Source organism: Corvus hawaiiensis, chromosome 1, assembly GCF_020740725.1.
Source record: "Corvus hawaiiensis isolate bCorHaw1 chromosome 1, bCorHaw1.pri.cur, whole genome shotgun sequence".
Classification (NCBI taxonomy): domain Eukaryota; kingdom Metazoa; phylum Chordata; class Aves; order Passeriformes; family Corvidae; genus Corvus; species Corvus hawaiiensis.
This window is the reverse complement of record NC_063213.1, coordinates 53,878,192-53,905,737: the sequence shown is the minus strand read 5'-3', so window position 1 is coordinate 53,905,737 and position 27,546 is coordinate 53,878,192.

Below are 27,546 nucleotides of genomic sequence, written 5' to 3'. Positions count from 1 at the left end.
GCTGATGTATAAATTATCATGCCATGATGATATACTGGAAACTTGAGAAGACAATGTATGCTTTATTTCTTATTTGAATATTATGACCCCCTTTATGCAAACTCAAATTTTAGTCCTGTTTTTTGGTTGTGGTGGGGTTTGTTTGTTTGTTTGTTTGTGGGGTGGTTTTTGGTTATTTTATTTTTTGGTTGTTTTGTTTTTGTTTTGTTTGTTTTGTTTGTTTTGTTTGTTTTTTTGTTTTTTGTTTTTGCTTTTGTTTGCGTCTTTTTTTTGTTTTGTTTTAAATTGGTAAAAATTTAGACTCAGAAAGGAAAAGAAATAAATCCCAAATCTTCCTTCCCCTGGAAGCATAATAGGTGTTTTGGGGTGTATGTTAGGTTCAAATGGTGCATTTGTTTAATCAAGGTTGCTGCTATTGAATTCATTGGGTTTTCCCATGCCAGAAGTTGGGACGGGGAGCATAAGCTATCTCAGTGGTTATTTATCTATAAAAGATGTAATTTATCTTTCACAACTGGGAGCAGATGAAGAGAGATTCTTGTGAAGATGTTTGCATATAAATATATAGTATTCTATGAAGTTATGTTGTCCTGTAAAAACATGTATCAGTTAGTCTGAAAGAGTACATTATGGGGATGGGAACATTGTAGAAATTGTTATAAAGTGTCATATCCCAGAACTGTGAAAAAGCACTATAAAGTGCCTGCCCATTCATAGTGGGGGGGGATTGTTTGTTTTTGTTGGATGTTTGCTTGCTGTATCCTGTGTTGGCATATTTTCCTTCATTATTGTTCCACAATGTGTAATTCATTCACATCAGAGAATTTTTAATGAAGGTTTTGAAATGTAGTAACTGTTAATTAAATCTCAAAGCATTTCTATAGTTATCTGTTGTTGTAGCTGTCATGGTTTTAGCAGGGAAATCAAGGTGTATGCTAAAGGTTGAATAGTGGAAAAGCAGAGATAAAAAGCCAGGAATCCTGTCTCCCTTGACTCCATTTCATCCACTCTTTTTCTGCTTCATGTGTGACTTCTAGCAGGAAAATAACAACATTTACTTCAGAGAAAGATGCATAGGAAAACTAAAACATTTCATCAGGTGTGGAAGGAAGCTCATATTTGACAGCACACCTTTCCAAAGACTGAAGGGACTATTTTCACTGATAGGCTGGTGATTCATATTTTTCCTTTCTCTTTTATAATGATGTACACAAATAATGTAGAAAAACACCACCAGTTTGACTGCTACAAGGCCTGCATTGTCAGTCCATGCGAGTAATGTCAGAAACCGGTACTAGTTCAGTGACAGAGGGTTGGAGGAAGACTGAGGTTCATTTCAGTGCAAACAAGCATCTTTTAAATTTTTTACCTACCACATCATGCATCAATGAATAGATTCTCTACACGGGTATGATGCAGGTTTTCTCAGATTTATTGCTTTCTCTACAATTGTAGTTAAATTACCCCAATTTTTGCCATATCCTTAAAAAGCAGCTTTGGATGCTAAATTCTTATGTATTAATTTTCTAAACTATTATTTATCATTCAGAAGAGTCAAAAACATTTATAGAAATAAAACCTTATGCTATTTCAAACACTGAAAATCTGTATTGTTTGCAGTTCTTTTTGTACAGTGCATCATTCTATGGGCAAATTGATTGAATGTCATCTAACCCAAAGAAGTGTTGGAGTAGATCCTCAGATGGTGTAAATCAGCGTTGGTCTTGCCCTTTTCTGCAGATCTAGCTGGAAATAGGGATGATTTGGAATGTTAATGTTGCTGCTTCTGGGAGGTTTATTGATTTGTTCTACTTTAGTTTTAAAAAAAAGGAAATGAAAACTATTTGTCAGTAGAAGAAGACAGTAAGAAGAGAAGATGCTCAGATTTCATTTGAACTCTTATACTGAATAACTTTAGTTACTGGTCATGCACTGAAAAAAAAAGCAAGGAGCTCTTGGTCTTGTAAGAAGAGTAATATTCAATCATCACAAAGGCCCCTGTGAAACCATTTAAACAACTTTATTGATTTTTCTCTGGTTGGCAGTGTTTAATTCAAACAACTCTCAAGGAGTACAAGCATCACTGCAGGCAAATTATCAAGTGTTCTGGCCTCTATCACTCTTTGGCCACCACTGCAAGTGACAAAAATGAGCATTTCTCCCCCTTTAGTCTGCATTGTTCTGTGTTAAGCTAACAAAGACAGTGTAAAGTGAAGTCTGAACCTCTGACCTTAGCTCACACTATTGAGAAGAAAATAAATGCCCTGTGTGCATACTTGTCTCACTAGTTACTGCCAGGATGACAAATAATTTTTTTAAGGGACTGAGGCTGCCTTTATGAAATACATCCATGGCAGTTCCTCATTAACACTTGGAAAGGACACATCTGGTCCCCTGCACATGTACAAGCATCATTCAAAATAAGTACTGAGTAAGCAGTAGATCTGCTACAGAAAGTGTTAGTCTGCCTAACAATTTATAGGAGCGAGTATAGTAAATAGAAAGTCCTGGGAACAAGCAAGGTTGCTTTATGCCTCTGTGGATACATTATGTATCTATTATATCAAGCTGATTGCAACTCGGAACTTTCTATTTCCCTTCACTCTGTAAAGACCAGTGCAGTGAGAATCTGCTTATTCTTACAGAAAAATGTCCCACTTATTTTCTCCCAGCAGGCAGAAAATGATGTTCTATAGATAAATCTTATTTGGATGTACCTTGCCCATTCTTCTACCCATACAGAGGCATGGTCTCTGGACAAACTGTGTGGACTGAATTTCCTGAATCCCTTTTAGGAATAACAGTCATATTTTCAAGGAGTCTTTCCTTCTTGTATAGAGCCTAGAAGAAAAATTTTATAACTTAGAGTCAACTGATTCCAATTTAACTTTTCAAAAGTCTTTTTTTTTAAAAAGAAACAAACCAAGCCAAACCAAAACCCAAACAAACAGCACTATGTAAAAGTGTACATATCTGAATAAGGAAGGTTTGGATTGGAAGGACAAAAAAATGACATTAGAATAGAAAATGGACTTGAAAGAAATATGGCTTTGTAAAATGTCTCCAGCAGTACACTTCCCACAGCATAGGATATCAGAGTGGAAAGTCACAGAAACTTTTTGAGCATTAAATCTTGAGATGATGATGGACGAATGAGGCAACGATTATGATGAAAAAATAGTTTCCTGAAAGAATAACATGAATTTTATTTCTTCTGGTCTAAGAAAGAAAAACAGGAAGAGTGGGTGATATGGTTTAAAGAGGAAATGCTGAAATAAAATTATAAAAACTGCTCGTCTAACAAGAAAAAGGAAAAAAGGGTAGCAACAGATTATAATAGATTAGGATTTATTAAACAAGAGGAAAAAACAAGCCAGCAAATAAACAAGCATCATGTCAGAAGGAACAAGAGAAGCATGCATGAGGTATTATGAAGATGTTTCATTAAAACATTAGAGCAAGACACTTAACAGACATATCTGAAAGTGAACGAGATGAATTCCATTTCAAACTGTGTCTTTCAGGAAAGGGTTTTTTTGGGGGGGAAGAAAAGGCTTTCCAGCTCATGATTAGTAAGTGAGGCATAAAAAGCAGATACTGATGAAAAAAAGTTGAGGCAGTTGGAAAATATGAACACATATGAATTAAATTTATTCTGGGAATTTTTATTGCATGTCCATCCAGCTTCTAAGACAGCTTTGTAACACGCTTTGCAATTCAATGGCTACTGTTATTGAAAAGCTGTGGAAGGAAAGTTATGGAGAATGGAACAAAAAGCAAAGCCAGTCTACTTCAAAAATGACTGAAAATTATATTGGTATTATTTGTCTTAATAAGCAAAATTCTAGTAATACTTAGAAAAGTCACATTTGCTGAAGACACTGGGGCTGCAAGGTAAAGCAGAAAGTAAAGAATAAACCTTAAATGAGCAATTTTTCATAATTTTTGAATTTACTTGTACAAATGTAAAAAATGTGACATCTATTGAGATTTCCATTTATTTGTTTTGTTAGTGTATCTTGTCTGAATGACAGAATTGAACTTGCTTCAGACATGCGACTTAACACTTGAAAATAAATGAAATTCTACAATGTAATAAGAGAAAAGCCTGAAATGCTTTCAAGGATGGTATTAAAGATACTTCAAAGAACTTGGAAACCTGAGTTTTCACTTTCAGGTTCTCTTCAAAAGGCTTTCTTAAATTTGAGCACTTAGATAGAACGAAGCCCAACTGGAAGCCTAGACCTGGCCTTCTGAACTATGTAGCTGATGAACGACAGCTAAGGTACATTTTGTACTTATTTTAAGTGAAAAGTTATTCTTAACCCCTATGAAACTCTCTAATTTTTTGGTGATTCTGTGTATAAATATTATAAAAGTTTTCAATTTTTTCAGCACATCTAGCATAGTGACAGAAAATTAATATAAAGATAACAGAAATCAGAGAAAGACTATATATCACATAAAGTTAACAAACACCAACATCTAGAAGATAAAAATAAAATGGATATGCATATGAAAATTATTTGTTCTCAAAAGAGAATTTAGTCACCCCAAGATAGACATAAAAGGTTTTTGATACCTCTTTGTGGAGGATTTTAATAGGATTTATTAAAAAAAAAAAAGTATTTTGTGATTCAGTATTCCACGGAATTAAGTATACTTGCACTTCTTTTCCCAGATGGACACTCCAAGGACTATAGGCTGATGGGCAATTTTGCCTAAGCAATAGGCAATTATGCTTCCTAAATTAAGGATTTCTGCTCAAGAAATATGAAAGTTCAGTACCAGAATCTGGAGGCACTAAGCTCAGGATAAATGGCAGAAATAAGCTGAAAGCACCTGTTCTGTTTTCTGCTGTTGTCACTGCTGCACTACTTTCTATTACTTCATTATGGGAAGTATTTAAGCAGACAGCTCGAGAATCGTCTGGCCATTTGTAAAGGAAGTGTATTTATATCCTCCCATCTCTCAGCTTTGATCTTTGCCTCCAGGCTGTATTACCGTAACGTGCTTTATTTGGAGTTACCCTTGAAAATCACTTACAGACAGCAACTCATGTTGAATGCAGCAACATGACTGATCAAGGACCTTTTTCCTGCAGGGCTCATGCAAACTCAACTGTCTGCCTATTATTCAAGATGTGTGCTCAAGGTCTCCTACAAGTGTTAGAGTCTTACACTATCTCCTACATTCTGACCGCAACTTTAAAACCAGTGAGAGTTGGAATTTCTAACTGCCGAGCACAAGTATCTTCTCAGATAAGTCCAACTTCCTTTTCATCAGAAATCAAAAAAACCAGAAGATTTAATGTTGCAGTGGGGATACTGCAACACGCATATATCAAACCAGGAGTCCCGTGGAAAGGAAATATATATGGACAGACAGATTCTTGATAGCTGTTTCAGAGAGATGTTTATTTCTCCAGCCGCATGGCCGGGGCTCTGCCGAGGAACTGTTCCAGTCACGGGACCAAGGGTCCTTCTGCCCGCGCAGGGAACACAAACCAACCAATGGGAACGAGGCTGAGCAGGGGCAGGGAAGCCCCGTGTCTGTGCCCTCAGGGCCCCTCTCCCAGGGCTACACGGCAGGGGAGGGACCCCAACACCTCACCCGTTTTATTTTAATAAAAGGAGAATGAAAACAACTGGATATACATAACAAGAACAGTTTCAAAACAAAACAAGCCACCCTCCTGAGTCTTTAAATGTCCAAACAGATTCTCTGGAACATCTTAGGGCTGACAGAAGGGAGACAGAACTCTGAGCATGCTTTGTGGGGAAACTGAGGCAGGAGAGGGTTTAACTTCTTCCCTCCCCCTTTTCATCCCCCACTCGGCATTGGAAAGGGATTTTTGGGGAAACAATTGGCAAAAGCATGGTTTTGTGAGGGAAACCATGGGTGAAAAAACGGATTGGGAATACACTGGAGGTAATAGGACATAGGGTAAAAGGGAAAGGTGGGATTAGGAAAGAGAGACTGTAGGGGGGGCTTACAATAGAGATACTGTCTAACATGACTACGATTTTTTGCATATATACTGCCTTTTACAGGAACACCATCAGGCCCAGTGACCTGCGATGCTTGTAACCCTTTTCTCCCTAGTACAATATTAAATTCCACCACCTCTCCATCTCCCAAGCTTGGGATGCATTTTTCAGGGTTATTCTTTTTAATAGCAGTTCTATGCACGAATATGTCTTGCTGGTTGTCACACCTTGTTATAAAACCATAATTTTGCTTAACATTATACCATTTTACTATCTCTAAGGTCTTAGTTGCTATGATCTTTTCCTTTTTCCGAGTGGCTGCTGTTTTCTGTCTCGCTGCGTCTTTGCTCTCTCCTTCGGTCGCTCCCGTGTTGGAATTGTCGGGGCTGCTCGTGCCTGCGCGCTCTTCCCGGGGTCGCGTTCGGGGCTGCGCGGGCCGGGCCGGGCCCCGCCGCTCAGTTCTCCGTGCGTCGCCTCCTCTGGTCGCAGCTTCGCTGCCGCTGTCGGGCGCTGCACACACGTCTCGGCCGGGCCCCCGAGCGACGACTCCCCCGCGCTCCGCTCCAGCGCGCGTCTCGGCTGGGCGCGGCTCCGTTCCACCGCCACCGCCGCCAGCCGCCGCCCGCGCGCCGCCCCTCTCAGTCGGGCGTTCCCGGGGCTCGCTCCACCACGCGCTGCACGGGGCCATTCGGGCACCGCCGGGTCCCGCCGCTCCCGCCGCTCCCCGCTCCGCCACCGACACTGCGGCTCACGTGGCTCCGCCCGCACACGGGAACTGCCTCGCTGCTGCTCTCAGAGCGATCGGTGCACGTGGCCTGGGCCGCACGGTCCCTGCGCCACGCTTCCCTTCACCAGGACACAGCTGACATTGCTCAACAGTCTCAGTAACTAAATAATATTCACGAAAATATTCTTCCATCGGCATATATTTTGACTCCAATATTAACTGTGTCCAAACGGTTTTCCAAAAGCCCTTGGTAAGAATTAAATCCCAAGAAACATAGAAAAAGTTCTTAAACAACCATGCCAGGAAGTGTTTCAGTTCTTTTTGAGCTTGAATCAAGCTAAAATTTACAAATCGTTGTTCAAGAATCATTTTAAGTTTAAGATAAATGTCCATATGCGGCTCTGAGAGCCAAGAGTCTTCCCACGGTTCCTCCGTAGTTTAGATACGGAATAGCAAAGCAAAACCAAGAAGAGGAATCCAAAGTTTCCAGGGTTTACTCACACAAATCAGTCGCTTAGGGATCGGGGATCGTTCTGCTCACAAATCTCCACCATTTGTTGCAGTGGGGATACTGCAACACGCATATATCAAACCAGGAGTCCCGTGGAAAGGAAATATATATGGACAGACAGATTCTTGATAGCTGTTTCAGAGAGATGTTTATTTCTCCAGCCGCATGGCCGGAGCTCTGCCCAGGAACTGTTCCAGTCACGGGACCAAGGGTCCTTCTGCCCGCGCAGGGAACACAAACCAACCAATGGGAACGAGGCTGAGCAGGGGCAGGGAAGCCCCGTGTCTGTGCCCTCAGGGCCCCTCTCCCAGGGCTACACGGCGGGGGAGGGACCCCAACAATTTAATTGCCTGTATTCTCCAGCAAACCATAAAACACTTGACTGGAGTTATGACACATGAGAAGCCTTTAGTGGAGTTAGGGAAAGAATTTCCCCATTCTAAGAAAGCCATGTATTTCCTAAAAACCCTAAGTATATTTCTAGCTATATAGGGAAAAGACATTAGGAATTAGGAAAAAGCAGAGGGCTCTAGAAAGGTGTGAAAAAACTAAGACTACCTTACATCTCAGAAACTGGGGTTTGACAGAGATGAGCACAGAAGTCACTGCAGTTTCTTTGAACCCCTATAGCATTCTAGGCATGTTGTTAATATTTTGGTAGGTAATTTTTTCCTCTCTTAAAGTGTAGATGTGCACCTTTGGAATCTTCTTCCCTTTTAAATTCTAAGCCTAACTTCAGGTTCCCTCTTCATTGTATACTTAAGCATCTGTACCACCACATACCTAACCATTCATACCCATCTGTACCACCACCATCACCACACATACAACAAAACCAAACCAAACAAGCAAAAAGAACAAAAAAATCCAGCAGCCTGACAACTCGCATATATTAATTTTAATGGCATACACAGGTCCAATATTTTGGTCTGAAGTTGCAAACCTTTATGTCCTATGAGCAGTGGCTAAGGATTTTGGGTTTGCCTAGAAAAATAGACTGAGTGGCCACCTCATTTCTGTCTACAACTTTCTAAGGAGAGCAAGTGAAAAGGTGGGGTGCTGACCTCTTCTCCCCAGTATCCAGTGATTGGATGCATGGGCATGATTCAAAACTGTGTTGGGAGAGGTTCAGATTTGACATTAGAAGCCATTTCTTTACTGAGAGGATGATCACCACAGGAACATATTTCCCAGATGCCCCAAGCCTGTCAGTGTTTAAGAGGCATTTGGACACCGCCTTTAGCAATATACTTTAACTTTTGGTCAGCCCAGAAGTTGCCAAGCAGTTGGATCAGAGGGTCCCTTCCAAGAGAGACCTATTCTATTCTGTTCTACTATATTTGATATTCTAGAATGACAAAAATAAAAAAAAAAAAAAGAAAAAGGGGAAAAAAAGAAAAAAGAGGGCATATACTAAAATGGGCAGGAGGACAGCATAAGTAAAATTTGGAAAGAATAAGCTGTGTTGGTTTTGGACCCTTAAAAGTTGTAAAGGAAAAGATCAAAAGAGCCAAATTGAAGAGCTGCTTAAGGCAGATTCAAGTGGTACAATAACTCAACAGAGAAAGAGGAATTTCATTAGAACATCAGTTACATGAAAAATTAGTTTGACATGGAACAAGGGAGGGGTTTTTTAGAAAGTGTGTAGCACGTCTCAGTCCATTAGAAGAATGAAAGCTTGTTTAGTTTCCCTTTAAAAGTTAAGCTCCCATGCCTCTATAATGATGATTATAGAAGAAAGAAGAAGCCTGTGCTTGTTAGTGTTCTGACAACTTCTGTGTTCAGGTAGTGTCAGTCATTTCTAAAATTTATTTAGGAAGCCTCATGAACTGTGACAGAAGTACTGAGCATGAGCTCAGCCTTGCCCTAAGTGTCGAAAACTCATTAGATTTCATGAAAGGGGAACATCAAAGGCCTTTGTATACATAAGCTAAAACTTTCATGAATCCACATATAAACTCCCTGAGATAAATAGACAGCCATCTCTACAATGCCACTGCGATGTCGTTGTCATCAGCATTGAGTCATCATCTGCATCATTGACTCATCATCTACGTCTCATCACAGGAACAGCTTGAGGTTTATATTTGTATTTGTATTTGTATTTGTGTTTGTATTTTCTTCCTCTATGACTCTGTCATAACAGGGTATTGAGCATTGAGCACTGAATTTTCCAGGACCTATTACAAGGTTGTATTATTGTCACCACCTTCATGATTCTTACAAAATGAGAGTAGCAAACATTAAATATTCAAAAAGGAAGATTTCTCACTGACTTCCAAAGCTAACTAAGTACATAAATAAGAAAATTTTGCATTGTTAGTTAAAGATTCTTTTAATTCGGAAGTAATTTTTCTTGTTCTTTATAGCCGTGTGCCCACATTCCATATATATATAATTCATATATTTAATTCTTTAAGCAGATTGATGGTTATGAAAATATAAATAAATAACATCAGGTACACACTACAACATTTCTAGGTAAATTACAGGTTGGCAAAACATAAATAGCTATCCTTGGAGAGTATAGGTGTGGTAACCCTCCATCCTGTTTTATTTTGATCTCTTTCCTCTCCATAAAATTTGTGATGGACAGCTGGTGAGAATAGTTACATAGATTTTAGGCGACCATTGCATTAACTTTAAAGACGTTACTTGTTTTCATGAATATTAGTTAAAGCTTGATTTCCTAAACTAATATATTATTGCCTAACATGAAAATATCTCTGCAGTGTCTGATAGGAGGAACCTGGTATTATTTTCCTTGCTAAGAGTGAAATCCTTCTGTTGGTGCTGTTGCCTGGAGGTAGAACAAACCTTCCCAAACAATGTTAAGGTGATAATATAAAAGCAAACCTTTATTTGAAAGCCTTCAGGTACACAATATGGGGAAAACCGCACATGGTACAGTAATTTTACAATTTTTATAAGGTTAGTTGATTAGTATTCCTGTCATATATTGTCCAGTTAGAAGGTTAGTAGGTCAGGTAATAATTCCCTGGACCCTGCCCCGCTGGAAGCGGTCCAGGGACTTCTTTTTTGTTATGTCTTCCGAGGTTCTGGTTGGGAAACAGAACATCCTTGTAGTTGGTTCTCTTTTTGGAATAAGACTAAATAATATTTTAGGAATGTGTTTAGAAGGTTAACTTATTGTTCCTAAATGTAGGGAAAAAGGGTAGGAAAAGTACTAGGAGCTACAGCCATGCATTAACAATCTACAAAGCTACAAATATATGAAAAATATAAAAAGCTGCACATCTTAGGCATCAGTGCCAGGCCTTGGATTCTCAGACTAGATGCTCAAACCATCCAAGAATTTTCATACCCAAATTCAAGCACCCTGCATGATAGAAATACATCTTAGAACTGTATTTGTTTTCATCAAGAGAAATACATACTGAGAAGGGGTGAAAATACAGAAAGCTGGGGAGGGTTGAAGCAATTACATGATGTGCATATTTGAAAGTTATTGCTATATCTGATTTGCTTGCCCTGAGTTTGTAACAACAAAGCTGTTTGTGCATGTGTTTTTCTACCAGTGAGGACCATGAAATCAGTTGCCTTGATTAGTCATTGGTAGGCTGTTAGTGAAAAAAACCACCTCTGGAGAGCATTACTTTCAGTTCATCCTGAAATTCTCCAAGTTAACGGTGAGCAAACTATCTAGATGACACAGTGCATCTCTGCCAATCTCATATACACTGTTTATATAGCTCCATGGCTTGTCTCAGTTCAGCTAATTAATCCTGCCTTTTAGCAAGGCTTAGCTGCCACACTCTGATGCTGCACCCTTTCTCAAACATGCTTAGTCCATGTTAGCTTTGGACTTTGTGGGCCTTCACAACTGTGTATCCTGCTGCCACATCCTTTAAGTGCAGTTGATACTGAACTGTACAGACAGCAGTTCTCTCTCCTCGCCCTGAAGTACCCCATTTCCTACTCCTAGGTGCTTCATTCAGTCCTCCACTTGACCCTTCTCAAGATTAATACACTCAGTGTCATTGCTGGGGAAAACTGGTTTTGGTTTTATGCTCTTTAGAAGCATCCACTATTCCCCTTTTTGCTTTGGAGAGAACAACACTGTGGTTCAGATGCTGGAGGCATTGCACTTCACAACCACCACATTTCACAATCCAGAAAAAGCAGGAGTCTCCTCAGTGGAGAATGACATCACCAGGGTCATACATTAACAACCCAAGAGAACAGTCCTCTAATTAAGTCTTACTGCTTCAGCTTCCACAGTAACAGGCCTTTCCCATATCATCCTGCTATAATTCATTGCCCCATTATAACCTCTCACAACTCATTCCTCCAGTGAGTTTTTCAGAAGGTGTGAGGTGCCACAATGTACCCAGAAGAGGGTTATAAAATTCACTGCTTCCTACAAAGTTTTCACATTATTTTAGCTACTTTCATTTATTTTACTGTTTCTCACAATGCAATTCATCCCAGTTAGAAACCTGTTAGCTCTGTGGGTGTTGTACATGAGCAATGATCATGCAAGCAGGCCATATGGGCCCCATCTGCTTCCAAGGAAGTAATGACGGTTTGACCATTGACATCAAAGGTAACAAGGCCATGTCCTTCATAAACAGAAGCCCCAAAAACTCCTGAGTAGGCAGCACGTGCACAGGAAGACAGAGAGGTAAAGCAAGGCTCTCCAGGGTTACCTGCAGTATCAGTGATAGTGTGCCAGTTCAGTGTTTTATTGGTATACTCTCCAGCCCACTATCTACTGGCTGGTATTTCTTCTCTAAAACACTGCTAATTACATCCTTTCTTTTTTTCCTAACAGGTCTTGCTCCATTTTTGCTGTTGAGTTTCTTTGGGTTGTTTTTTTTCGGTGTCTATTTGTCTCCTAGCATGCTACTGAAAAGCACCTTTGATTTAGGCTCCTGACTTACTTTTAACTTGCTTTCAGTGAAAGAGGTATACTGAAATACTGAAATCCTAACCAAATGACTGAACAATGCTCTGGAAGTTACTTTTTTCCCTTGTTAATTTGTTTCTTAAAAAGAAAAAACAGATTTATTATTGTATTTTACATTATCTCAAAAGAGGATCCCCTGTAGTAGTTTTATACCTATTAATTCATTCATATAGTGTCTAATACTGAAAAATTATTACAGAAATACTGTGCGATGATAGAGAATGGTAAAACTTAAGATGTGATTAGAAAGAGAAACAAGAGGAGCATTTGGACCTGTTCTACTAATGGACTAAGTCATAAATTAACCCAGACCTTTTCTATAATTTAGATGCATATCATTAGTTTTGTTAGGCAAGTGTGGTCTTCCAGGTTAAGATCTATCAGCTAAACCAGTGCTAAAAGCCCTCCAAACCCCTAACCTTTAGGCTGGTGAGATATCATACTCATCTAACACTGTGTCTAAGCACTGACCCTGGGGGGCAGGATCTGATGCTAATGAAAAATATTTATCGGACCAGTGCTTTCCCCAGCACTCTTTTTCCTAACTGGCTGCCATTCTTTATGGAACATCCTAGAGGTGTTCTGCTTCTTTTTTATGGTCTTTCATATTTTAGAAGACCTGGGTTTAAGTGCTAGGTTCCCCATTATGTAGACAGATAAATTTTTACTTTTCACGGGGGATGGTCCACACCTATAATTTATCATATTGAAGAATGTCTTATTGTAGCAGCAGTCCTAAACTATTAATAGGTGTTAACTGACTTTCTGTCATTCATTGTACTGATTTAAAAGTATATATACTTTAAAGAGATAGAAAAAACCCCACAGGTATAAGCAGAATTTTTTAAAGCAAATTAAGTTTTTCCTGAATATGTACTTTCAGAACTAATTCTGGATACGGGTCTAAAGTAGTACTACATTTCAGTTGAATTAAACAATTTTTTTAATGATCGATAAAACATCTGGAAATATCTAGTTGGATTGCCATTGCACTTAGAAGACAAAACTATGAAGCCTACTTACCTTGGGATTTAGATATCCATCATACAGTCACAGAGATGTTGTGACAAAGTATAACTCATCTCTGCCACAACATTTGAGGAACTTCAACAAGACTGTGGAGCTGAATGAAGTGCTGATGTCAGCTTTTTTTTCAGAATGTCACAATTTGTGTAAAATATTTAGCTATTCACTAGTCCATGTGATTGAGTGCTTCTTTGCCAGCAAAAGCACTAGTTAAGACAATGCTGCATTAAAATTTTGTCAAGGTGTGCAGGTTCTGTGGTACTTATATGTGCTTATTCCAGTTCTTTCTACGGATGTGGAGAGCTACAATGGAAAAATACAGTCTGAATGCCTGTGAAATCAGATGGAGTAATGAGAGATGCTTGGGGTATATCTACAGGTCCTTATTGTTACATAACAAAATAAGTTAAAATATTATATACCTGATGCTACTTTTCCATATGGTCAGTCTATTTAGCTGTATGTTGCATAATCAGAAATAAAAGACTGCTCAGTGGTGCTCAGACATCATGTACACATAAAGAGCCAGTTTATTGTCCTCAAGACTCACTTTGTATGACAATGTTGCCTACCTTTTACAGATATTTGAAGATTTCTGCTCTACTTAATCCAAAGGAAAAGTTCTGATCAAGACCTTAATATTAGTCCTTGTTTATATCAATCCTGCATGCAAGCAACTTCCTCTCTTCTTGAATTCTTTCTTTTAATTCTAAACGGCATTTAAAATTGTCTTCAGAATCAAGTCACATTGTCCCCTCCAAAGAAAGTCCTTGATAACCATTTTTTTCATTCCTGGATTTGCCTTTAGTTCTAGTGGACTACTTCTTTCCAGGGCTTCTCATGAGCAAATTCCTGCATTTGAGTTTTATCTTCTTCAGACCTGTGTCTAGTGCCAAATTTCTGAGCCAAAGCTCAGGAGAAGGAATGAGGATCAATCCCCACGTCTGGGGACTTATAAACTCCTTCATTTCCATCCCCCTGGGGTGATACTAGTTTGCTTTGTGTATATTCTTGCTAATTTGTTCTTATGCAAAAATCCCTTTGTTATGCCTTCTTTCAGCGATGTCTTGTGCCCATTTTTAGAAGCTGACTATTAAATCAGTGCCTTATATGCACAGTGGGTTTAAAAAGTTTTAAACCATAGTGATGCCATGATGATTTTTTGCCTTTTCTTTTATACCCCTTCTATATACCTTTTTATAGCTTTTGTATTTTTAGTGTTTTTTAGCCTACATGATTAAACTTATTTGTCAAGCTAGGAGACTAAACATTTTAGAAGCCTTGTAGTTAGGGATCAGAATGCCCCAGACACCAAGGTCCTCTCCAGAACACATTCTGTAAACCAAGATAAAACCATCCAGGGGGAGGTTCCCTGGGGAGGGGGGCTCACTTGAGCCTCTCATTGGGGAATCTTTGATAGATATACTAATTAGTAAAACCTATAATGTTATACCAGATCTTTCGGGAGTGTGCATTGTGGTGGGCATTTTGACACATTCCACCTGGACGTGGTGCACTTAAGGATCCTTAAAATAAATACCAAGGTAAAATCCCTTTTTCCCCTTCTAACCATGTTTGAGTCTTGATTTTAAGACCAGGAAAAGGCTTCAATAGGAAACCTGAGAGGACACACATAATGAGAATTCCTCTTCATGTGCATCAGTTGAACCTGCATGGCATCCAGCAGCAGATTTCTGTTTTCTAAATACCCAAAGCTATGATGCATGTTGGGTTGGGCAGAATAATGAGGAGTTAAGGGGACTGTAACATCCTGAAAAGTTCTTACAAATTCAAGCTGTAGTTGGTACAATCTCAGATTCGATCTTATTAGTAGAAATATGGAAGTATCAGAAAAGACATTCTGGCTTTTGAGTTGCTGCCAAAACATATAGCAGCATGGAAAAGGGGCTTATATTATACCTTTTAGCTGGCTATTTTGTCGCTGCAGTGGATCTGTCAGGCAGCAACACCAATCTTATTAGCTACTCAGCATCAAACCAATACAGTCATATTACAAACAGTAGTTTTTTGGCCATATTTTCTTTCCTGGTGCTGGAGAATCTCACTTTGAGCTAGAGTTGGGGACTAAATCTAAAGTGTCACGTGAGCAGCTGCTACTTATTAGAGGAAAGTTCTTGTCAAGACAGAAGCCTTTTTCAGAAACTTACGTTATTGATGTCAAATCTGAAAAGATATAGGCTGCCCGACCTTGACCCAAGGTGTGGATAAAGTAGGTTTTTAAATTTCTTATTACAAGTGAAAAAGTGCATTTTAGGACAATATCAATACATATTTCATAGATCGTCAGTCTTATCAGCGAGTTATTTTATGCTTTTAACATGGTCATTTTCTGTGTCTTGTCTGAAAAGACACATGTACTGTAGGTTCTCATTAAAAGAGTTTTTCTTTTGCTTTTCCTTTACCAGAAAAAGGTCATGGTGGGGATTAGTCCGCTGTCCAAGCAAATGGCTAAAAATTTAGCCCAGTATTTTTCTTTGTCTATATTGTGTATTTCAGGTTGGTTTTTTGTTTGTTTGCTTGGGATTTTTATTAAATCTACTCATATTTATTCAACAAATTTTTTCCTTTCTTTATAAAGCACCCTGTGGGTCTTTTGTTTGCAAGGACTAATGACAGAAATAGAATGAAGAATCAAAAGGTGCAAGCTAATTCATTAAAACAATAAAGAAAGAGAGGGGAAAGATAGAGGCTTTGAGAATATAGTATTTAATATTATTTCTGGACACCAAAAAAATTAATAAATTCCATAGAAATTAAAAGTGTTTTACCAAACTCTGGAAAAAAATCAACTGAAAGGCTTAGTTAGCAATATGCAGTAACAGTGTCTGCATTAAAGGTCTTTGCTGCTAATTGGAATGAATTCATGCCTTCCCCATTGTAAGTCAAAACTGCACAAGCTTCCTCTCTCTGATAATGTTGCAAAGGTAGCCTCACTTCCATCTATTAATGTCATCTCTAGTGTGCCTGTGAAATTTGCCAGAGCTGATTAGAGCAGATATTAAATGATAATTGGACATTTAGTGCTCATCAAACAGAAAGTGACAGATGGGCCGCTAATTAAATTATAGTTCTGACATTATTCACAATGGTTTATAAATCTTCAGTAGTGACCTTCATGCATCTCTTCTCTCTTTTGGGGGATAAGAGAGTGATAAGAAAAAATAAGACACTATTAAAATTTTAACAAATATGTGCAAAGTGAAAACCTGCTTTCTTTCCTCATTGATTGCTCCTTAGAATTAGATAATTAATCATAAAACAGTGCAACAAATAATCAGATTAATGTAAATCAGGTTGAGTGGCTGAAGTTGGGAGGAGAAATTAATCATACTCTGAAAAAGCAATGCATGTTTTAACCAGGCTTTCATTGTGGAAAAAGAAAACCTGCCTAAATATAGTCTGATCCTCGAAAAGGAAACGCAGGGCCTCTCGTAGTGTGCTATTTTATGTGTCAGCTCAAGATTGCATTACCTACTGTCTCTGCCAGTTAAATCAAAAGGATTTACTTAATGAAAACGAGTAAAACCTGAAGTAGAGAGACACAGTTGCTGAGCCAGAACTACAGTCTCACTTTCAATTAAAAAAGAAAACACGCTGTTAATGACTTTGTAACTTTGCTGTCAGCAGTCTTGCTTAATTTTAGAAACTAGTTTTAAAAATTAATAACTGCAATATTCCTAGTTATCACCAAACTCAATTTTTGTGTAATCTATCTTCCAATAATTGGTTGACTAATATTTGTATAAAGAACATTCAAATAAATAAATAAATAAATAAGTACTGGCTTTACCACTTCCATATAGTTCTACTTGTTTATAACATTGTACAGGCATTACTGTATTAAAGATATTAGAACATATATATATATAGATATTTATCATACTGCATGTGCATATATAGCTACATATGCAGACACATATATTGTAAGAATTCAGAGACCTGTTGCTATGATAAAAAAATGAGTACTCTTCTTTAGGTAATTAGTCTTACTATTTTCAAGAGGGACTGGTGGCAAGGGCAAATTTCCATCTATATGTTGCCAGAAATTGCCTTGCTAATGTGAGGACATATAGGTAAACTTTAAATCTTTAGAAAGAGTTAAATGCCTTTTTTTTTTTCTTCACTGTTTTGTTTAATTGCTGTAGGTGTAGGAATTATTCATTAAATCATTACATACGTGTATCTTTGTAACTTTAATTTTTCCCCAGGTATTTCCTGATGGGTAGAAGGTATAATATATATCCAAACTGGAGGTCAAACACTAAAAACTGAAAAAACCCACAAAAAAAAAAGACCCAATTCCTTCCCATCCCCAAAAGAAATCCTCAGAAGGAACAAACCTTTGGAGTAGTTGGAAATAAATACAATCCTTAAGAGGTTTTTTTAATATGCTTCATCTCTATACTATGCAAAACCAACTGTGATTTTGAATATTTGAACCTTACTTTTAGTCATATGTTTAATCTTTCAGTAAGGCAAAAGAATCTTTTAAACCTTTAGATTTCTGAAATGTCTCACTCACACATGACCAGAACCTCCAAAAGAAAGTATGTAAAATGTACAATACTCAAGTCCATATAAATTGTACAGCAACAAAAGTAATTAAAAAATAACCAAAAACCAAAAAAACCCAAAAAACCCCAAAGAAATAAAATTCAGAAAATATAAGTAAATATCTATAGAAAGTATAGATGATGTAACTGGAATTCAAGAGTGTTTGGCATCAAATATAGCTAATGTAAAAAACATAGCATATCCTGAGCATATTTTAAAACTGTGTCCAAACAGTAAAGACAAATGCAGAAGAAAAGTGAGATGTTATTGTTCTGAAATGGCTGCTCTCCTCTGAGCTTTCAGGAGCCTCCTGCTGTGAAAGTTATTTGGACTTAATGGAAAACTCCTTGATTCAATTATACTCAACAGACCTTTTCCTTTCCTCAGTTAAACTGGTATAAATGTGGAGTAACTTCACTGTCTTCTGTAGTTACTCTGGATTTATTCTGCTGCCCTGGTCCACCTAATCTTCTGTTTCTGTTCAGTAATGGGTATTTGCAGGGGTAAGTAACTTTTCTGGATAGTCTTCTCTGTATTTATTTTCCTTCTTTTTTCAAGCTACCAACATGAAAAAGCCCATTAATCGCTGCTCATGACATCTATGTTATACGTCCTATATTATGTTCTAGGAAAGCACTTAAATTCATCATAATTTCTGTTCAAATTCTTTCTCAGAACCTAATTCCTGAAAAGAAAAAATGCTTTTCCCTTCCAAGGCATTTTATATCTGGGAATCTTATCCTATTTTAGACATACTAGCAAGATGCCTATGAAATGAGCCATTTTCTTTTATTAACTTACACTATCAAAACAGCTTCCTATGCTCCTGTATATTTTTTCACAGCCTGTCTCAAGGCCCTGAGCAAACCTCACCCCTTCCTGGAGCTTATGTGGCTGAGTTAAAGTGTTTAGCTGGCTGAGCCCAAGGTCACTGCTTCACTGATAAAACCTGTTGTGAAGAAAGATAAAAGTGAGGGACTGCCTCTCCTTTCCATTGGGAGCTGCTTTTAAGAAGAGACTTTACCGGCAGCCCCAACCTGTGCATCTCCATGGATGGGCAGCAGTGAAGTGTGTGCTCAGTCTCACATGCTACCCCATCCATCCTGCCCTTGACCCATATGTGCTGACGTCAGAGACTGAAATATTATATTTTGCGACTTAAACATTTTCTTAAAGGACTTTTAAAACTGTATTACAAAAGCTGTAGAGAAGATTACCACACCCTGAATGGGGCCCTGAGGCCTGACGCTGCTCACTGATGAAGATAAGATAAAGTAAAAACTCGGGGCTGGGGACATTCACGGAGCACAAGCTTAACACCTCCAAAGTGGAGACCACAGTCCCAGGGCTATCAGCTGCCAGGCTCACACTAACCCTCCACCAAAGGGCAGGGGGAAGAGGGGCTCTGGGTATCTTGGAAAAACCTCTGGTCAGAGGTGCAGTGACCGCCCATCCTCCACTGTGCAGAGGAGTCCAGCTGAAGGGTCCTCACCGAGGGGGCTTATCCACAGCAGAAGGGGGTGACATGGCCCATCACAGGGGCCCCCAGACCCTGCACCAGAGCCCCTGAGATGATGCAACACACCCTCAGTGTTGCAAGGGACAGTGTCAAGCTGGCCCCTGCAAGAAACACATGTGGGCATTCCCACCTGGCCCGAAGTGTATATTAATCCATGGAGCTCTTCACTCTTTGGCATCTGGTGCGGTGGCGTGACATGGCGTGTGGCAGCATGTAGCAACTTGGCCACAGCGGCGACGGGGGACCCTCATCACCATCAGACCAGATGGAGGGGAGCAATGAGACGTTGTTGGGACCCACTCGGATGGCTGACATGCTTCCACCTAACCCCTGTCACCTCTCCCTCTTCCTCCAGCCCGCATGCACACTTCTTTTTTCTATTTCTTTCTCTCTTTCTTTTCTCTTCCCTTCTCTTTGCCTCTTTTACTATTAAATAAAATACATCAATTTTTTGGCAACAACATCTAACCTCGTTTGGTTTTAATCTCGTTTCTGGGGATATTTTGAACCTTCTAAGTTCTTTCCAGTTTATGCTCAGAGACTTAGCTTGCTTTGCTTTCCTGGGTCTAAACCAGATTGTAACAGCTGACTGGGCTTCCTGGCCCTCCCTGTCACTGTGGACTTGCCAGGAGATCATTGTCCTGTGTCTGACTCTGATCACAGGTTCTGGGTACAATCCTGATGCTAATTTGTCACTCGGCATCCTTGCTGATCATCAGAGATCTGCTTTCCCCCACATTCTGAAGAAGAGAGGGAGGAGAAAGAGGACAGTGACCTTAAGAAGAAGGGACATTAGATGCCTCCTATAGTGATTATGGGGTTGTTAGCATCAAAAAGATGGAGGGTTAAGAAGCCAGAGCAGGAGTATGAAATCTTCAGTGCAGGATCCAAGAAAAAGGAGAGAGCTCAAACAGCTGAACTCCTTAACTCAACCATCTAACTCAGCCAAGTAAACTCAAATGGGACAAACGCTCTCCAGGCCCTAACATCCTAGTTCATAGGAAAGTACCATCTCAGGTCTTTGAAAGAAAGAGTAGTGCCAACTTCTGTGTAAAATGAAATATGAAACTCTTTTATGGGCATATATTTAATATTGGTCATCTCTGAGCAGCTACAGGCTGGCAGTCTGAATGTACTTTTGTACATACTGAACATATTAGGAATATAAGGAAGAAAAACAAGCAAACAAAGCCTCAGTTATTCAGGTAAGAAGGTTTTGAGCTCAAAAGCTTTTTATCCTGACTGAATGTAAAGTAAGTTATGGGAAATCTTCGACCTTGTGACCAAGTGACCTTGTCACTTCTATCCTCTGACTGTTGGTAGTAAATAGATCAGAAGTTACTTATTTCCCTATTTCCACTTCTCGCTGAAGACAAGGGAAGGCAAGGTAACAGTATATTCCAGGAGGAGAGCGACACCTATCAGTTCCAGGAAATGCTTAGAACTATCAGTCATCCCACCATGTGAACAAGCTTCATGCATATGTATCACACACATAGTCTGGTTTATCATTTTGAAATGCCTTTCTCTTCAAGGCTTTTGCTTTTTGTAAATATTTTTTAAATATTACCCTTTTTGATATAACTCTTTGGATATCTTGGGTACCACGGTTAATGCTCACAGAGAAAAGAGCACCTGAGGTACAGGAGAGAAATCAGACTGATGGAATTATCCTCAGATAGCAAAATGGAAAACAAAGTTAGGGTCTGAGCAGAGAGAGGGAAAAGCAAGTGATTCTACACTTGTGTCAAGAGTTTTGGGTTCCCATGATGGTACTCTAGAGGGACTGAAAGTGTCAATATTTCCTTTTGAGAAGATGAGAATTTGTTGTCTTCATAGTTTCTTTTCTGAAAGGGTATGGTCATCTGAAAGTTGGGATAGCAGGGCTTTGCCAGCTAAGGTCAGGATGCAGAGGGTTTGGTTTATATATAAGAGACCAGGAGGATCCTGACAAGTCTTTTGGACTTGTGAGGAGGTGATAAAAGTAACAACTTATATAGCTGAATGATTTTATGGTATATCCATGTTTTATCACTTCTCTTCTGCACCCCTTACACTCTCTCTGAGGGAAGTCCTAGTTTCTTTGTCAAAACTGAAACAGATATGGTGAGCTTGTGGGCTGCTTTGGCTGATAAACTGGTTGAGAAAACCACAAACAGTGCAAACATTAGCTGACGGAGCAGGAGGAGAGCACATGGCTGCCTGACATCACATGGATGGCAGAGCCTGAGGAAGTACTGGCACAAAATGAATCCAAACTGCCAGGCAGGCCCTGACCTGATGACAGCTGGTCCAAGTGACCTCTTTCCCTGGGCCTGTGATGTACTGGTCTAAATTGGATTTAGAGGATCAAGCTTTGGTTCATGCTCATGTTTTGTGGAGTAAGAATTGCTGTACTATTCCCAAAACCTATCCAGTCAAGTTAATATATTTGTATGTGTTGCTGAGCTGTGCATTTCTCTTCTAGTAGTCTTCCAACCCTCTTTTTCATCATACACTCACTACAGGTTGCATCACTAAATCATGGGATACAAAGAGCTTAAGTGCAAGGAAGGGCTTTTTTTTTCCACTGAAAGATTTATCAAGAATTGAAACAGGCTGCCCAGGGCAGGTAGGTGGCAGAGTCACCATCCCTGGAAGTGTTCAAGAAATGACTGGATGTAGCATTTAGTGCTATGGTTTAGTATGGTGGTGTTCAGTCAAAGGCTGGACACAATGATCTTGGAGGCCTTTTCCAGGCCCAGGTTAATAAGTCTCTGATTTTATGAAAAGGAAGAAGGAGGAAGAAGGAGCATGAAAATCTTCACAGCCTTGTTTAAGTGCACAAATTTACCCCTCTTCTAACTCAGAAAAAGTTGGAAAGCTTCAAAGTTCCTCAGTCATCTTCTGTTATTACTGAACTCAAAATATCATACTATTTCTAGGTGCAAATCTCCTTTACAGCTGTTCTTATAATAGAGGCATTTCTGATTTTTCAATCTTAAATAATTTCTGATGTCTAGATCAGACCACTTGTTAAATCATGTGCATGGTTTTTCAGGAGTGCCTTCGATTATAAAAATGCTGATGATTATGCACAACAATGACTCAAAATTAAGGAAGACACATTTTTAATCTTTGTTTCTATATTCTCCACACTTCTTAATTATTTTTTTCTCGTCATGACTGATAATATTTTCAATTGGTTCAGTAATTGGGATTCATTTGATCAGATTCTTGGAAAATTAGGAAGAATTCAGGACTGAAGTGCTACTGCAAGTTTGAATGAACAATGGCAATTTGTTATTTTCCACAGGATCATTGACATAAAATATTTAAACAATTGATCTAAAAGGTAAGTTTCAAGAAAAAAACCGCCTTTAAATGTTTTTTCTTTTATTTAATGTGACTTATAATTGAAGGAGAAAATAAAAGAATGAATACCATTTTTTATCATTTAGATATTTAAGCTTAAAAATGTCATGAAATTGATTAGCTGCTTTCCTCTGGGGGATACACTCACAAACCAACTCATGTTAGACCATAATGAGTGTGGCTTTCTCCTTGACTTCTCAGTTACCTTGCACGGCAAAGGAAAGTAAATCACTGCAGTGGGGCCTCCTCTTTCTTCTCTTTACTTTCTTCCTCTCCAGTGATTCAGTTGATTAGTTCACCACTTTATAGCATCATCCCTACAAAAAGAACTGAATTTTTCAGTCGTGTGTTCACTTCTATTTTATTGGGGATGCTTTCCTTTTCAACTGTATTGAAAATGCCCAATTAGAATAACAGGAGTTTGATTTCAGTAAGCTTTGGACTTGGTGATTTTAAAGAACTTGTAAAAGAAAAGATGTTTTTCTCTTTTCACTTCCCTAAGAACTAGAAACAGGGCCTAGAGAGCATTCCTGCTGAATGACAGCACAGCTCTCTGAGGTACCAGCCACTCCTCCAGCTTTGTATCATCAGCAAACTTGCTGAGGGAGCACTCTGTCCCTTCATCAAGGTCACTGATGGATAAGTGGAACAAGACTGGATCCAGTACTGACCCCTAGGGAACACTGCTGGATACAGACCTACAACTACACCCTCTGCCAGGGATCGCAACCCTCTGAGCTCTGCCACTGAGCCAGTTCTCAGTCGATGCCACTGTCCACTCATCCAACACTGCCTGAGCTTACCTGTAAGGATGTTATGGGAGAGAATGTCAAAAGCTTCTTGAAGCCAAGGAAAACAATATCCACTGCTCTTCCCTCATCTACTTCGCCAGTTATGCCATCATAGAAGGCTATCAGACCGGTCAAGCGTGATTTCCCCCTGATGGATCCATATTGACTACTCCTGATAACCTTTCTCCACATGCTTAGAAATGACAACCAGGATGAGCTGTTCCACCATCTTTTCAGGGTTGGAAGTGACTGTCCAGTAGTTTCCTGGGTCCTCCCTTTTGCCTTCTGAAAACTGGAGTGACACTGCATTTCTTCCAGTCCTCAGATGTTTCTCCATCTCTTTATGATTTTTCAAAGATGATGGAAGTTGGCTTAGCAAGACCATTTGCCAGCTCCCTCAGCACTCATGGGGCCCACGGATTTTTGGATTTTAAGTTTGCCTAAATCATCTCTAACCTGATCCTTCTCTGCAAAGGGAAAGTCTTTCTCCAAACATTCTCTTGCCCCCATGGCATGTAATTGCTGAAGGTTGGCTTTAGCAGTAAAGAGTGAAGAAAGAGGGCATTAAGTAACTGTGTCTGCTCTGTATCCTTCACCACAAGGACACAGACTTCATTTGGCAGTGCGCCCACATTTTTCCTGGTCTTCCTTTTGCTACTCATCAAAGTGCTGGTACTTGAAGGAGTCCTTTATGTTGTCCTTGACATATCCCATTTAGTTCCAAGTGGACCTTAGCCTTAGTGGTTGCATCCCTGCATACTCTGCAAACATTCCCATATTCCTCCTATGTGGCACATCCTTTTATTCCACACTGCTTAGTTAGTAGCTAAGTTACCTAATGAACTTTTACAACTGAATCACCAGACTAGAGGACTTCCTCTCTTGTCAACAACAGTGCAGACATACTAATGTTTTGGCAAAGGTCAAAATCTTGCTTAGGTGCACATATCTCTCTCATGTCAGCAGCTTGGTAGTAGTTCTTCCATTTGGCCATTCTGGGTAGCCTTCCTGCCACCAGCTGACCCATGTACCTCATCTTAAACTGTCTTTTATATAAATGAGGGATTGACACAGCTTAAAAGCGGCAACTCCTTAAGCTGATATTGCCATAAAGAAAGATAGGCGTAGAGCTTACCTTTGAATTGGTAGAACAGGTTTCAGGTAACTCATTGAAAAAATGCAGAACATAAATTAAAATATAGTAAACAAGAAAGGTTTAAATTAATAAGAATAAAAAACCACCTTCATTGTGGCAGACACCACAAAAAATTACAGATGAGGTTATTGCTAGTGATATGTGCTGATAGTTCATGCTGTTCTGATGGATAGCTCATTTCTATGCCTCTACACTAAGGAAATTAGTGGTTTGCTTTCCATAAATAAAAGTATAAATAACGTATTTTAATGGATGCTTTCTTCCCCCTATTTAATGGGAAAGAAATAATTTTATGAAGCTATTACATGCAATACTGAATTGGGGCTTATTTCATCACTGTCGATTAATCATGAAACCTATCTCATTAGCTTTATACATATGTGGCTTGTATCACTGCATGTGAACTCTTTTTGTATACAATCTGAAGCTGTAGCCTGTGATTTTTTTCTAGTCTACGTGACTGACACTGTTTTGTTGACATCTGATTTTTGTCCTCTATCTTGCATCTACTGACTTCTAATTGAAAAGTGGGTCTCTATTTAGTAAAAAAGAAAAGAACTGGTTACATTTTTCCATCTATTTTTGAGAATTCTTAGGCAAACCGATGATCCATCCAGACTCTGGTAGAATGAGTCAAGTTCTTTTACTTCCCTATCCAGCTTAACTATGGCTTTTGTAAAATCCAGGGTGTTGGAAAATTGTAGTCTGTCTGCTGAATGTTATGTAGCTTCTGCAGTGTGTTAACATCAAAGACACTACAGCTTTTCATCTGTTGACCAGAAATATGGACATTTATTTCTCAGAAGTCAGCAAGCTTTTTCATGGAGATGATCACTATTATACCATAGTTCTTCTCACAGATTAATAGATTAAGCTTCACAGTGACCTGAGTTTGAACTTAAAGAGAAACCTATTCTCCAAGTTTAGCTGCTAAAAGTGCTAGACTCAGACTTTTGAGCTACTTCTGTTTTTTTTAAAATTATGATACTCACCTCCATACTCAAGGAAACTGAATTCTGCCCATATTTCTGCTTGGTAGGATAAAAGGCATGTACAAGTGAAGAATGTGAATAATCCTTCAAATTCTGTGGGGTAGGCAGAAAGTGTGTGGAATAAACTGGGGCACTAGAAAATGTGGTCAACAGAAACAGATGAACCCGGGTTAGTACTTGTAAGGACTTGGACGAGTGAAAATTTGAATAATTGTATCATTTCCCTGAAACCTGTGGATTTTGGAATCTGAAGTAACAGTGCAAATGCATGCATTCCTGCTCACCTCAAGTAAGGAGAAAATTGGGATTTGTAGAAGAAGCCTGAAATGGATAAGAAATTGTCTACAGAGAAGATGACAATAAGTTATGTTCAAGGCAGAATTTAGGAGCTAGAAATGATTACCAGGGTCCTTTGGCAAATACAGGTGACCCTTATATAATGTTTTCATGAGTGACCTTATCATAAAGTCAATTGAACTAGGGAACTATGCTTATTCATGACACAAACCTGGAATACATCACCTATATAGAAAAGCAGCATGGTAGCTCACAAAAAGAATAAGCAGACCTTGAAAATTGAAGCAGTAAAATAGGACTTTATAGGAGCTGGTAACTTGGTACTTTAGTATTATCTGAAAATTGATTAGTTAGAAATTAAGAAGAATGACTTTGTGTATTACTCACTAAAAGAGTAATGATAAACACTCAATGTGCTTTAAGTGGGAAATTGGAAACTCTGCCTACAAAACAGACTGACTTGGGTCTGCAGGGTCTTCTATTGTCAATAGTCAGAATATTACATGTTACCCAGTGGTGTATTATACTGAAGGCATGAGGCTCATTATTAAAGAAAGAAATTAAAATTGAAGCCATTGAACAGTCTGGTGAGACACGGATTCAAGAAAGGTGAGGCAGCAAAACAGATGAAAAAAAAGCCTATTTGAATATATATGAGAGCACATGGGAGTAGGCTCAGAAATTTTGTAATACGGGGGAAAAATGTGATGGATGAAACTACATTAAAAAAGGATTAAACTACATTCTAAACAGAAGAACTACAAAGAAATGTGAATTGGGATGCATTTTAGGTCGACTGAAGACCTAGATTTTCTTTTATGTAGACTGAACGGTAATGACAGTAAGAGAAATTACTAGATTCTTGGATAATCTTCCATTATTTCAAGCAGAAATGACGGGGACTAAAATCCTTAATCTAGTTGAAGAATCTGATTAATTTGATCCAATGCATTTCCAAAAGCTACATATACTGCCACAGAGGCACAGAAATTCTTTATAGTGGGGGACACAAAGAATATGGATGGTAATATGGGGATGTAGAATATGAACTTACTGAGTTCCTGCTCAGAGTTTTAGCCTCACATCAACATTCAATCTTTTCTTTCCCCCAAGTCAGATTATATTAGGCCTATAGCATTTTAATGTCCCAACCTCCTTATTGCCTTCTATGAGTTCTAATTGCTTTTGTAGGAAGATCTTGAGAGAAAAACTCCTACTCTGACTCTTGAATTCATCATGTTCATTACAGGAGATCATTATTAAAGATTTTTCTTAGGAAAGAATATGTGTTATAAATTGCAGTTTCATAATAATATATGAATCTGTTTCCAGGGATAACCCTTGGCATATACACATGGATTAACAGAAACAGTTATCTTGACATAATGACTTACTGTCATTGTAATAAATGAAAAAAAATCCCATAAAATTCTTAGAGTTTGTTACCCCATGTCTAGGCAAATTTACAATATTTTTTATTTTAAATTATACTCTTCAAAATCTAAAAAGTTTGGATTAGGCTACTCTCTCCAGTAGCAAATGAACAAATGCTTTAAAAAGAAAGAGAGGAAGATGGGAAATGAAAGTAAATGAAGCATTTTTAATCAAAACTATTAAAAGAACAAATTAGGCTAAAATGTCACTGTCATTAAACTATATTTAGCAAATGTCAGAGTTT